Source organism: Lipotes vexillifer, unplaced genomic scaffold (assembly GCF_000442215.2).
Source record: "Lipotes vexillifer unplaced genomic scaffold, Lipotes_vexillifer_v1.1 scaffold877, whole genome shotgun sequence".
Classification (NCBI taxonomy): Eukaryota; Metazoa; Chordata; class Mammalia; order Artiodactyla; family Lipotidae; genus Lipotes; species Lipotes vexillifer.
In genome coordinates, this window is record NW_006792285.1 from 18,346 (window position 1) to 29,476 (window position 11,131).

Genomic DNA, 11,131 nt, shown 5'->3' on the forward strand with positions numbered 1-11,131 from the left:
TTTTTTTTTTTTTTTTTTTTTTTTTTGCCTTCCTTCTCAACTCCTGTAGCTGGTAGGAAAGGCATGATGGAGAAATCAGGGATGTTAGTTTCTTTCTTTCCCATCTTTCTCACATTCACCTCTAGTTTTCTACTCTTCTCCCATTCCAATTCTTCAGTTGTATCTTGCTGGCCACTTTTAAGAGGCTGACACAGAGGCGCCTGAGAGACTCTGTCACTCTCAATGAGACAGTCTCACTCTGAAGGACTCACAGTGCAGACCTTTGACCTCTGGTCCCATGGAAGAGGCTCCTCCCACCTTGGCTCTGCCCCCACCCCCCAGGGTTCTGCATGGTTTGAACAGACCCCCCACTCCCTGTCATCACTGCCCTCCACTCTCTCATTTCTTGTACTTCACTTAGGTCTACTGCAGTACCCCCAACAGTTACTCACCCTACTGAAGGACATACATTTCCACTCCATGAGACCACAACTTGATCTGGATAATTGAATTTCATCAGATATTGAAGGAAAGAAGGCCTTTGAAATGATCTCTATGAAGACATTTTAACTGATTTGAGGCCTCCCAGCAGAGTATAATAAATAAAATGGTGCCATTTAAATTAGTGACATGTGAATATCATGATATTGATAGAATTTGGTCATTATTTCAGAAGGTTGTCTTCTTTGACCTTGAAGGAAGCTTTAGTAGGAAGCGTGAGAAAGGAGAGAGAAATTAAATCAGCCTGGTAACCAGTGCGTGACAGATGTCATTGATAGATCATGCTTCTGAGTACAATTTCTTCTCACAAAGCCAAATAGGAATAGTGGCAATATAAATGTTGGCCTGTGGCCTGCTTTCTCTTCTTGGTGTTGTAAAAAGGCTGAAGTTGAAAAGAAAAAAACAGAAGTCTGGGGTTTTCTTTAAACTGATAGTTTTTCTCTCAATACTAGGATACCCTGATAAATACTCCTTGACTTTCCAATTTCTGCCTTTCTAGGTTATTAGAGGAGACCACACAGCCTTTCTCAACTGTATTTCCCTCTTAGAAATTCCTTTAAAAGAAATACTGATATAGAGCCCTAGGCCTCTGCTTGCTGCTGGTTCTGATGCTTCTCTCCAATATGAGAAGCAGGCAGAGGAAAGGTCAGAGGACAACTCTTCCAGTTCAAGATGAATTGCCGTAGAGCATACAGCAAACCCATGCCCACCACCAACTCCAGGGTGAGGATGTGGGCCTTCAGAGGCTGCTTGTGTTCCTACAGTGGGATGGGAGCCAGGGCAGATATCTCTGTGTTTTCTTTGTGCTTTTTATAGTTCATTAGGTAGGTGGAGAATCTACTGTTACACCATTTTAGAAATGAAGGGGAAGCAAAGCAAGGCTATGTGTCTGGCTAGAGGACATCAGAAACACATCAGAGATGCAACTGAGCCTAGGCCTCAGGTCTTCTGACAACCAACCTGGCTTCTTGCTGTTGGTATAAGTTGCCTCTCCTAAGACTCCATTCTTGGTCAGAAGTCCTATTATTCTGAACTAAAAGAAGAAGCTACATTAAAAAAAATTCTAAGCATGTTGTTTGTTCTCCAGTCACTGAGCTGAAGCATTTATCTAATCTGTACACACAGAGCTTTGACTTCATTGTGTTTTGCTAGAATCACATTCCAGGGCTTTGTGGTCGATATCATGCAATGCCATTTTGCTGGTTTGTGCTCTGCCAATTTTTTGGAGCAAGCTTAAATATGCAAATATTTAATATTTGATAATAGATTATTCATTTTAGTTATGCTCAATTATTTATTTTTTATGCATGGCCCCCATTACTTGGACAGAGATTAGTAACAGCTCATCTCACATCTAACAAGAACACACAGGCAAGGACATAATTCTGATGCAGGTCAACAGCTCTTACGGGCGTCAAGCTGCATGAGGAAAAATCACATTTGAGCCAAGGCCAACTATTTCTAGGGAAAATGTCAGCTGTTATTGCCTGTCTGTTATTCCCTCAGAGGCCATTTCATGGGACAGGAGGAGCAGTGACAGAGGCAGTAGGACATTACTTGAAATTAAGGGTTGAAGGTGAATGGAAAAGAAACCTGTTTGGTCACTTCCACTGATTCCTATACTGCAGCATTTCCCCATTTGGGCCACTTCTAGCTTTAGGGATAATAAAAAGGGACCTGGAGGGAAAGCAGTAAAGTAGAAATGTGCTGGGGTGTTTTATCCTTCTCAGAAGAAAGTAAGTGAAAACAATGCTACTGAATGGAAATAGAAAGGCTGGCTGTCTTTAACTCGTTCATTTTTCCACGAGTCATGACCTTATTGACACGGGACATTTGCATGTTTAAAGGGACTTCACTCTGTCCCTCAGACTCGGATAACTGTCACTCATCATATAGATATCATTTTAAATGTTATTTCTCCCAAGAAGTCTTCCCTGAATACTTCACCTCCATCCTCGACCCCCAAATATGTTATGTACCGCCCTAGTATCGTCTGGTAGAATAAGGTACATTACTTATCAGACCACTTATTTCACTTAATGGGATTACTTATTCAATTGTATGAAGGTGAAGATCACGGCTATGCTGCTTACTGATGCACAGCCAGCACCTAACTCAATGCTTGGGAGATGGTAGCCACTTAACAAATATTTGTTGAATAAAATAATAAATGAATAACTGATAGGAAGTTGTGATGGGGGTTTCAGGCTTTGCTTTGGTATTTAAAGTCCTACTGAAGCTCAGAAAAGCTCACCTAACTCTGTGGCAATGTCTGTTTCCAATTGTGAAAGACAGCAATATCTTTTCTACTGTGTAGTTGTGGCTAATTGATTGGTGAGTTTTGTGAATACAGTGCACAGTGGTGGCTAAAGTATTTGTCCAACAAACTTTCCCTTAATGCTGCTTCTGCTGTAACCTACTTTGTCTCTCTTCTCCTCCACTCGCCCCATAACCACCAGAGGGAACAGAACCCAGGACTAACCAGCTATGACTTTTCACCGGGATTGAAATTGGAAGAAAGCATATTTGTTTTCCTAATGGGTTATCGCATCAGAGGATTTGGGTCTGAGACCACTGGTAGCCATCTTGTCTACTGTCTCACAGAGAGTCTATAGATGAAGCCAATCAGGAAGCCAAGCAGAAATTCAGATAGAGCCTAAGATCCTGATGCCTGCACATCTTTCTTCGCTGCCATGACCTTCCCCAGCACACAGTTTCGTTAGGAAGCCAATAAAATACTTTTTCTTTCAGTCAGTATGAGCTTGATTTCTGGATCTTGCAACTGAATGAGATCTGCCTAATGTATTGATTAAAGTACATTTATTTTGGGGACAGAGAGTTAGCTGAAGTCAGCAGAAAAGGCTGCCACAACCATAGTTTCCATGTTTAAATGGGCTTCTGACTTTTAAAACTCAGTGTCCTGATAAGTAAAGAAATGGTTACCTAAGGCCAGATTTAAGGGTCACGTTCTGACAACATTTCTGGTATTGGCGACTAAGTACAAGAATCAGATCAGAAATAAATTGGGATTTTAATTGTGAATGTGTTACTCTCAACTAGCCTATACAATATCCCTAATGACGTAGCCCAAGATCAGAATTGGTATCAAAAATTCAGGGATGAGAAACCCAGGATACAGAAAAGCTGATGGTTCTTCTAAGGCTGCAGGGGTGGTAGAGGTAAAACTTGGACTTGAATCTAGTCTTTTTCTTCTTGGTAACATATGAGACTTTGTAGAGAAGGCTGTCCATTGGGATAAGAAACAAATCATAGAGCATTGGTAAGCTGGTGGAGTCTAGGCCACAAACTCAATTGTGACCATGTTTTACTAACTTACAAAACAAACTAGAAAGCCAAATCTGTATCACTAGTCAAATTGTGCTAGTAGGGGGGAAAAAAAAAACCCCAAACTGAAAGCTGCCATTTGGAATTTCTTGTGTACTATTCACCAAATTCCAGCCACAGAGGGATAGAAAAATGTCACTTTTGAACAACTTGCATTTTCCCTGTTTTAAGTAAAATCCAATACATCATAGGCCCAATGACATACGGCCTATGAGTTTAAGAGTTTCACGTCTGTGGTGGCTGTCATGACATGAATCATTCAAAGGGAGGCCACCGTCCTGAGCGGTGACTCAGAGTAAATAGCTTGAAGAGAGAAAAACATATTTTTTCTCTACTTGGAGCCATTATTCAAATGAAATGAACCTACCCACGTCATGACTACCTTCCAGAACTGGATGGCTTCTATCGTGTCTGCAACAGAAACCTATTCTTAAGGCGAGTTCATCAAATGAAGAGTGGGGACCTCTCCAGGTCAGTCCCTTATTCATCACTAATGAAAACTATGACCCCAGGCAGGTCTTTTCAATTTTCCTTGCCTCAGTTTCTTCATTTGTAAAATGAAAGAGTTAGACCACATAGGCTTAGAGGTCCTCCTGGTTCTAAGAATTGTTGATTTCTGGTCATCTTACTCCAGTACTGGTGATGTTATTGCTTCCAGGTATTTTCTTACCCATTGAGAAAAGCTAATGCGTGGAGTAAGGGACACCTCAGAGCACAGCAGGTGCTGAGGAGTTGTTCCTCGTTCAGCTACCACTGTGGCCAAGAGAGGTAGAAGATACAGAGTTATCACTTGGGTGGTAAATACTTTAATTTGCACGAGGATGTTTCTGTACCTTAGAGGGAGTCACTAGGTTCTTACTTACCTAGTGTCTTACCAGGAAACCTCCTTTGTCATGGCAAAGGAAAGCACAGTAGCCAGTAATTCCATTGCACTTTTGTGTGCTTTGCTATTATGATTCCTGGATTTCGACATTGCCCCTTACCTCAAGATGAGGAGAAATCGGGAAGGCAGAGAGGATATCACTGTTTTATCTGTGGCAGGGATGTGGTGGAGCAGTCACCTGTCTAAGGGATGGGGTTAGTTTCTAACTGCTAGTTGGATGTTAAATTGGATGATAGCAGAGAATTTTTCTTTAGATTCAGGCACTCATTACCTGTCCTTCCAGATATGCTCAAAGCATCGTTTTACTTAGGCCAGTGTAGCTCCTTGACAGAAGCTTTCATTTATTAATGGATAACTTTTTCCTTAGGGTCAGATTTTTCTGGCAGTGGGTGTTCTATTTCAAATGCCCACTTTTTCAACCAATAACATTCAAATGCTTTAAAGATTTAAGTTATTCTATCAGGTGTATACTCATAATACTAATTCTCTTATAACCTAATTAAACCCATTGAATTTGAAGAGTCATACAATTCTTGCCAATACACAATTCAAGCCATTGTTTCATAATAACTTGTTTAAAACTGCAGGGCCCAGGAGTGCAGTGGCCTCCTGAAACCATCACCTGGGAGGCATCCCAGTATTTCCTATCAGGGACATGCTTGTCCTCACAGGGGATTTATCAGGGTTGCCCAGTACAGACAGTTAGGATGGGATGCTTTCAGTGGTCCTAGGATAGGATGCAGCAAATGCTAATAGAATCATGGTTTGTACAATATCTGGCATGAGGGAGAGTCAGGGGTGGGCATAGTGGCTTCCAGTGCTGTATTTCTAAAAAAAAAAAAAAATTGTGGTAAAGTATACATAAGTGTACAACTTGGCGGCATTAAATACTTCACAAAATTATGTAACTGACACTCTGTACCTTCCCTCTTCTCCCAGGCCCTAGTACCCTCTATTCTACTTTCTGTTTCTCTGAACTTGCCTATTTTAGGTACCACATATAAGTGGAATCATGCAATATTTGTCCTTTTGTGTCTGGCTTATTTCACTTAGTATGTTCTCAAGGTTCAGCCATGTCAGAGTATGTATCAGAATTTCATTTCTTTTTATGGCTAAATAATATTCCATTATATGATATGCTACAGTTTGTTTATCCATTCATCTGTTTATGGACAGTTGGGTCGTTGCCTTTTTCTGTTGTGAATAATGTTGCTCTAAACATTGGTGTACAAGTATCTTTTAAGTCCTTGCTTTCAATTCTTCTGGGTATATATCCAGAAGTGGAATTTCTGGGTCATACAGTCATTCTATGTTTAACTTTTTGAGGGACTATAAAACTATTTTCCATAAAGTTTGCACCATTTTATATTACCGTCAGATGTGCATGAGGGTTCCAATTTTTCGACATCCTTGCCAACACTTGCTATATTCTGGGGTTTTTTGTTTTTGATACTAGCCATGATAATTGCCTGAAGTGGTATCCCATTGTGGTAGTGCTGTATATTCGATAGAGCAAAGGGAAGCAAGGAATAGGAAGAGTACTTTTGCTTGGAAATTTAGCCATTGACTATATCCCAGAAGAGGCAAGTTCTACGCTGCAGTTATGAGGGCCATCTAAAGCAAGTTACTTGGAGAGTTCTCAAGATGGCAGAGTGGCAAGATCCTGAGCTCACTTCCTCTCACAGGCACTCCAAACTTACAGCTATTTACAGAGAAACTATTGATGAGAAATACTGGAAGTTACCAGAAAAGACCGTCTACAACTGAAGCTATAAACAAGGAACCACAACAAGACAGGTTGGAGTGGCAGAGCTGCAGTATAGTCAAGATCCATACCCCTAGGTGGGCAACCCACAAATGGGAGAATAACTACAGTTGAAGAAGTTCTCCCCAAGGAGTGAGGGGTCTGAGCCCCATGCTGTGCTCCCCAGCCTGGGGTTCCTGCACCAGCAGGCAGAGCTCCCGGAACGTTTGGCTTTGATGGCCAGTGAGGCTTACTTTCGGGAGGCCCAGAGAGCTGTGGGAAATAGAGACTCCACTCTTAAATGGCTCACAAAATATCACATGCTCTGGGACCCAGGGCAGAAGCAGTGATTTGAAAGGAGCCTGGGTCAGACCCACCTGCCGATCTTGAGCACCTCCCAGAGAGGCAGGAGGCAACTGGGACTCACCCTGGGGACACAGACACTGGTGGCAGCCCTTTTTGAGTGCTCTTCTAACAGGAGGACCCTGGTGCTAACAACCACCATTTTGGAATCCTCCCTCTAGCTTGTTAGCCTCAGGACCCAGACCCACCCCTGCCCACCAGTCTGTAGGCACCAGTACTGGGACACCTCAGTCTAAGCAACAATCAGTGTTTGCAGATGACATCATACTATACATAGAAAATCCTAAAGATGCTATCAAAAACTACTAGAGCTCATCAATAAGTACTAGAGCTCATCAATGAATTCAGTAAAGTTGCAGGCTATAAAATTAATATACAGAAGTCCATTGTATCTCTTTACACTAATAATGAACTACCAGAAAGAGAAATTAAGGAAACAATAGCATTTTTAATCACATCGAAAAGAATAAAATGCCTAGGAATAAATCTAATTAAGGAGGTAAAAGACCCGTACTTGGAAAACTATAAAACTGTAAGACACTGATGAAAGAAACTGAAGTGACACAAACAGATGGAGAGATATACTGTGTTCATGGATTGGAAGAATTAATATTTTTAAAATGACCATACTACCCAAGGCAGTCTACAGATTCAATGCAGTATCTGTCAAAATACCAATGGCATTTTTCACAGAACTAGAACAAAAAGTCTTAAAATTTGTATGGAAACACAAAAGACTCTGAATAGCCAAAACAGTCTTGAGAAAGAAGAACAGAGCCAGAGGTATCATGTTCCCAGACTTCAGAATATACTAAAAAAAACTATAGTGATCAAAACCCTATGGTACTGGCACAAAAATAGACACAGAGGTCAGTGGAATAGAATAGAAGGCCCAGAAATAAGCCAATGCAATTGTGACAAAGGAGGCAAGAATATACAACGGAGAAAAGACAGTCTCTTCAATCAGTGATGTTGGAAAAACTGGACAGCTACATGTAAAAGAATGAAATTAGAATAATTTCTTATACCATATATAAAAATAAACTCAAAATGGAGTAAATACTGACATGTTGGACTGGAAAGCATAAAAATCCTAGAGTAAAATATAGGCAGAACACTCTGACATAAGTCATAGCAGTAATTTTTTGGAACTGCCTCCTAAGGCAAGGAAACAAAAGTAAAAATAAACAAATGGGACCTAATTAAACGTAAAAGCTTTTGCACAGCAAAGGAAACCATGGACAAAATGAAAAGACAACCTACTGAATGGGAGAAAATACCTGCAAATGACATAACAGATTAGGGGTTAATGTGCAAAATATATAAAAAGCTCATATAACTCAATATGAAAAATAGAAACAATCTGATTAAAAAAATGGGTTGAAGACCTGAACAGACATTTTTCCAGAGAAGACATACAGATGGCCAATATGCACATGAAAAGGTGCTCAGCATCGCCGATGCAAATCAAAACGACAATGAGATATGCACCTCACACCTGCAGAATGACTATCATCAAAAAGACCACAAATAACAAATGTTGGTGAGGATGTGAAGAAAAAGGAACCCTCGTACACTGGGAAAGAAATTTGGTGCAGCCATTACAGAAAACAGCATGGAGGTTCCTCAAAAAACTAAAAATAGAACTACCCTATGATCCAGCAATTCCACTCCTAGGTGTATATTCCAAAGAAAATAACAATAATTCAGAAAGATACATGCATCCCAATGTTCATAGCAGCATTATTTACAATGGCCAAGATATGGAAGCAACCTAAGTACCCATCAACAGATAACTGGATAAAGAAGATGTGTATACATATACAATGGAATACTACTTGGCCATAAAAAGTGAAATTTTGCCATTTGCAACAACATGGATGGACCTGGAGGGTATTATGCTTGGTGAAATAAGTCAGAGAAAGGCAAATACTGGATGTTATCATTTAATATGTGGAATCTAAAAAATAAAGCAAATGAATATATCAAAACAGAAGCAGACTCACAGAGGACAAACTAGTGGTTACCAGTGGAGAGAAAGATGTGGGGACGAGCAAGATAGTGGTAGAGGATTAAGAGGCACAAACTACTATGTATAAAATAAATAAGCTACAAGGATATACTGTACAGCACAGGGAATATAGCCAATATTTTAGAGTATTATCTATAAAAACTTTGAATCACTATGTTGAATACCTGAAACTATTATATTGTGAATCAACTATACTGCAATTTAAAAAAAAAACAGGAAAAATAAAGTTACTTAATCGCTGACCCACTTTTCTTCCCCAGTACCTGTGATCATGAAGCTCAAAGTAAATAAATCACCTAGGAAATACCGCCTGCACCAGCCTAAGTTCAGAGCACATGCTGAATAGTGGGCCATGTTTCTTGCTGATTTATTTGCCTTTGAACATTACAGCTCCTAACTAAAACCTGTTACTTAAAACACATTCCGTTCAAAATACTGGCCACTTTACTTTTTGAAACGATGAGTTTCTCAAGCTAATATTTTAGATGAAGGGCCTGTGGGATTTAGCCACTGCTGCTCTATGGGGATAACAGTCACTTCATACAGGATTTCTATCAGGAATAATATAGAATTATTTGTCTTTTTTTTTGTTTTTTGCGGTACGCGGGCCTCTCACTGTTGTGGCGTCTCTCGTTGCGGAGCACAGGCTCCGGACGCACAGGCTCAGCAGCCATGGCTCACAGGCCCAGCCGCTCCGCGGCATGTGGGATCTTCCCGGACCGGGGCACGAACCCATGTCTCCCGCATCAGCAGGCGGACTCTCAACCACTGCGCCACCAGGGAAGCCCATTTGTCATTTTTATTGACCTTCGGTCAGCTTTTGGTTGTGAACAAAAAATTGATTAAATCCATTCAAAGTAACTTTCTCTCTCCCCCCTCCAGTGCTCACCTACTGATGCTTATAAAGGATCTGAAAATAATATCCCACAAGACTCCAAGTGAGTAGGGGTGCCCCTTAATCAAATAGGCAAGCTTTTTCAGTGAGACAAAGCATGGCTATGTCCTGACTTCCCTTCATTTTAATTAGTTTCTTATCATCTGATAACACACTGGGATGAACTTTCTTTTATGTAAGGCTGCTGTGTTTTCAATATTGTGAGCTAGGAGAGATCTTAGTAGACAACCTAACATGCCATCTAATTATTACAGAAGAGAAAAACTACAGATTGTGTATCCTAAAAGGAAAACTATTTTGCAGAGAATTACTTTTTAATTAATTCATATTTAATAATTTCGCATAGCAAGTCACCTCAGTGCTCTTGGTACATGTTTCTCATATAAGAAATAGCTGGAAATAACATTCCTCAATATTAGGCATTCCGTGAATGACATTTTAAAATGGTGGAGCAGTCATTTGGCTGTGGAATATTCTGGCTTAAACAAGTTTGGCCATTCTATTTAGAGCCTTCTGGAATGTGGATTGCTTTTTAGTCTGTGAGGTTAAGGTAGAGGGATGCAGATATAAAGATGAATACAAACTCAACTTTCTTACCACATATTGCCTGAATCCCCTCGCAGGATGGAGGTGAGATGTATGTCCTTGTCAGGCTTCTCAAATTTCACGAAAGAATGTCAACTGATCCCCTAACTCAGCTTCAAGTTAAAAGTACCCAAGCCAGGTAATTGTCAAGGATTTTACAAATCTGAATTCTCTTGGGCTCTATTCAGACACTTAGTCAAGAGAAAAATATTTGTAGAGAAGGGCTTGTAGCCTGGTTTGTTATATCACACAATGCCAGACCCCTTCAGTGAAACTGTTCACCGGATTTATGAAAAACTATTGCTTTTCTTCCTGGCAAATAGTTTGATTTTATCTTTGGGAAGCAGAATCATATGATGGATGAAATAATTTAACCGTTAGAAAATCTGGAGGCAAATGTGCCACTTTCCTATAACGGGTAAATAGTGCTTCATGAAAGGTATTTTATATCAGTCTCATTTCATTACTGTTGTATTCCCGTGCTTTGTCATCATCATCTATCTCTAATTTCTTATCTTGACATATATGTCTTTGATAGATAACGTAAATCTTTTTCGGAATATAGCTGGATATCAATAAACAAGTGGCTGCTGTCTATAGGTTGGCAAGTCGACATAAGCAAAAGGACAGAGGTATGTATTTGTTGATTCCTTGTGTAAGCTCTCTGGCCATTTGAATATTATGTCAAGATTTCTCTGCAAATCCTGTAAGCCCCTGCTTCCCTTACAAGGTGGATAGGTTCGGTATAGCTGGGAAAATCACTGGAGTGAGAGGAAATTCTGGGCTTTAATTGTTAGCTTTGGT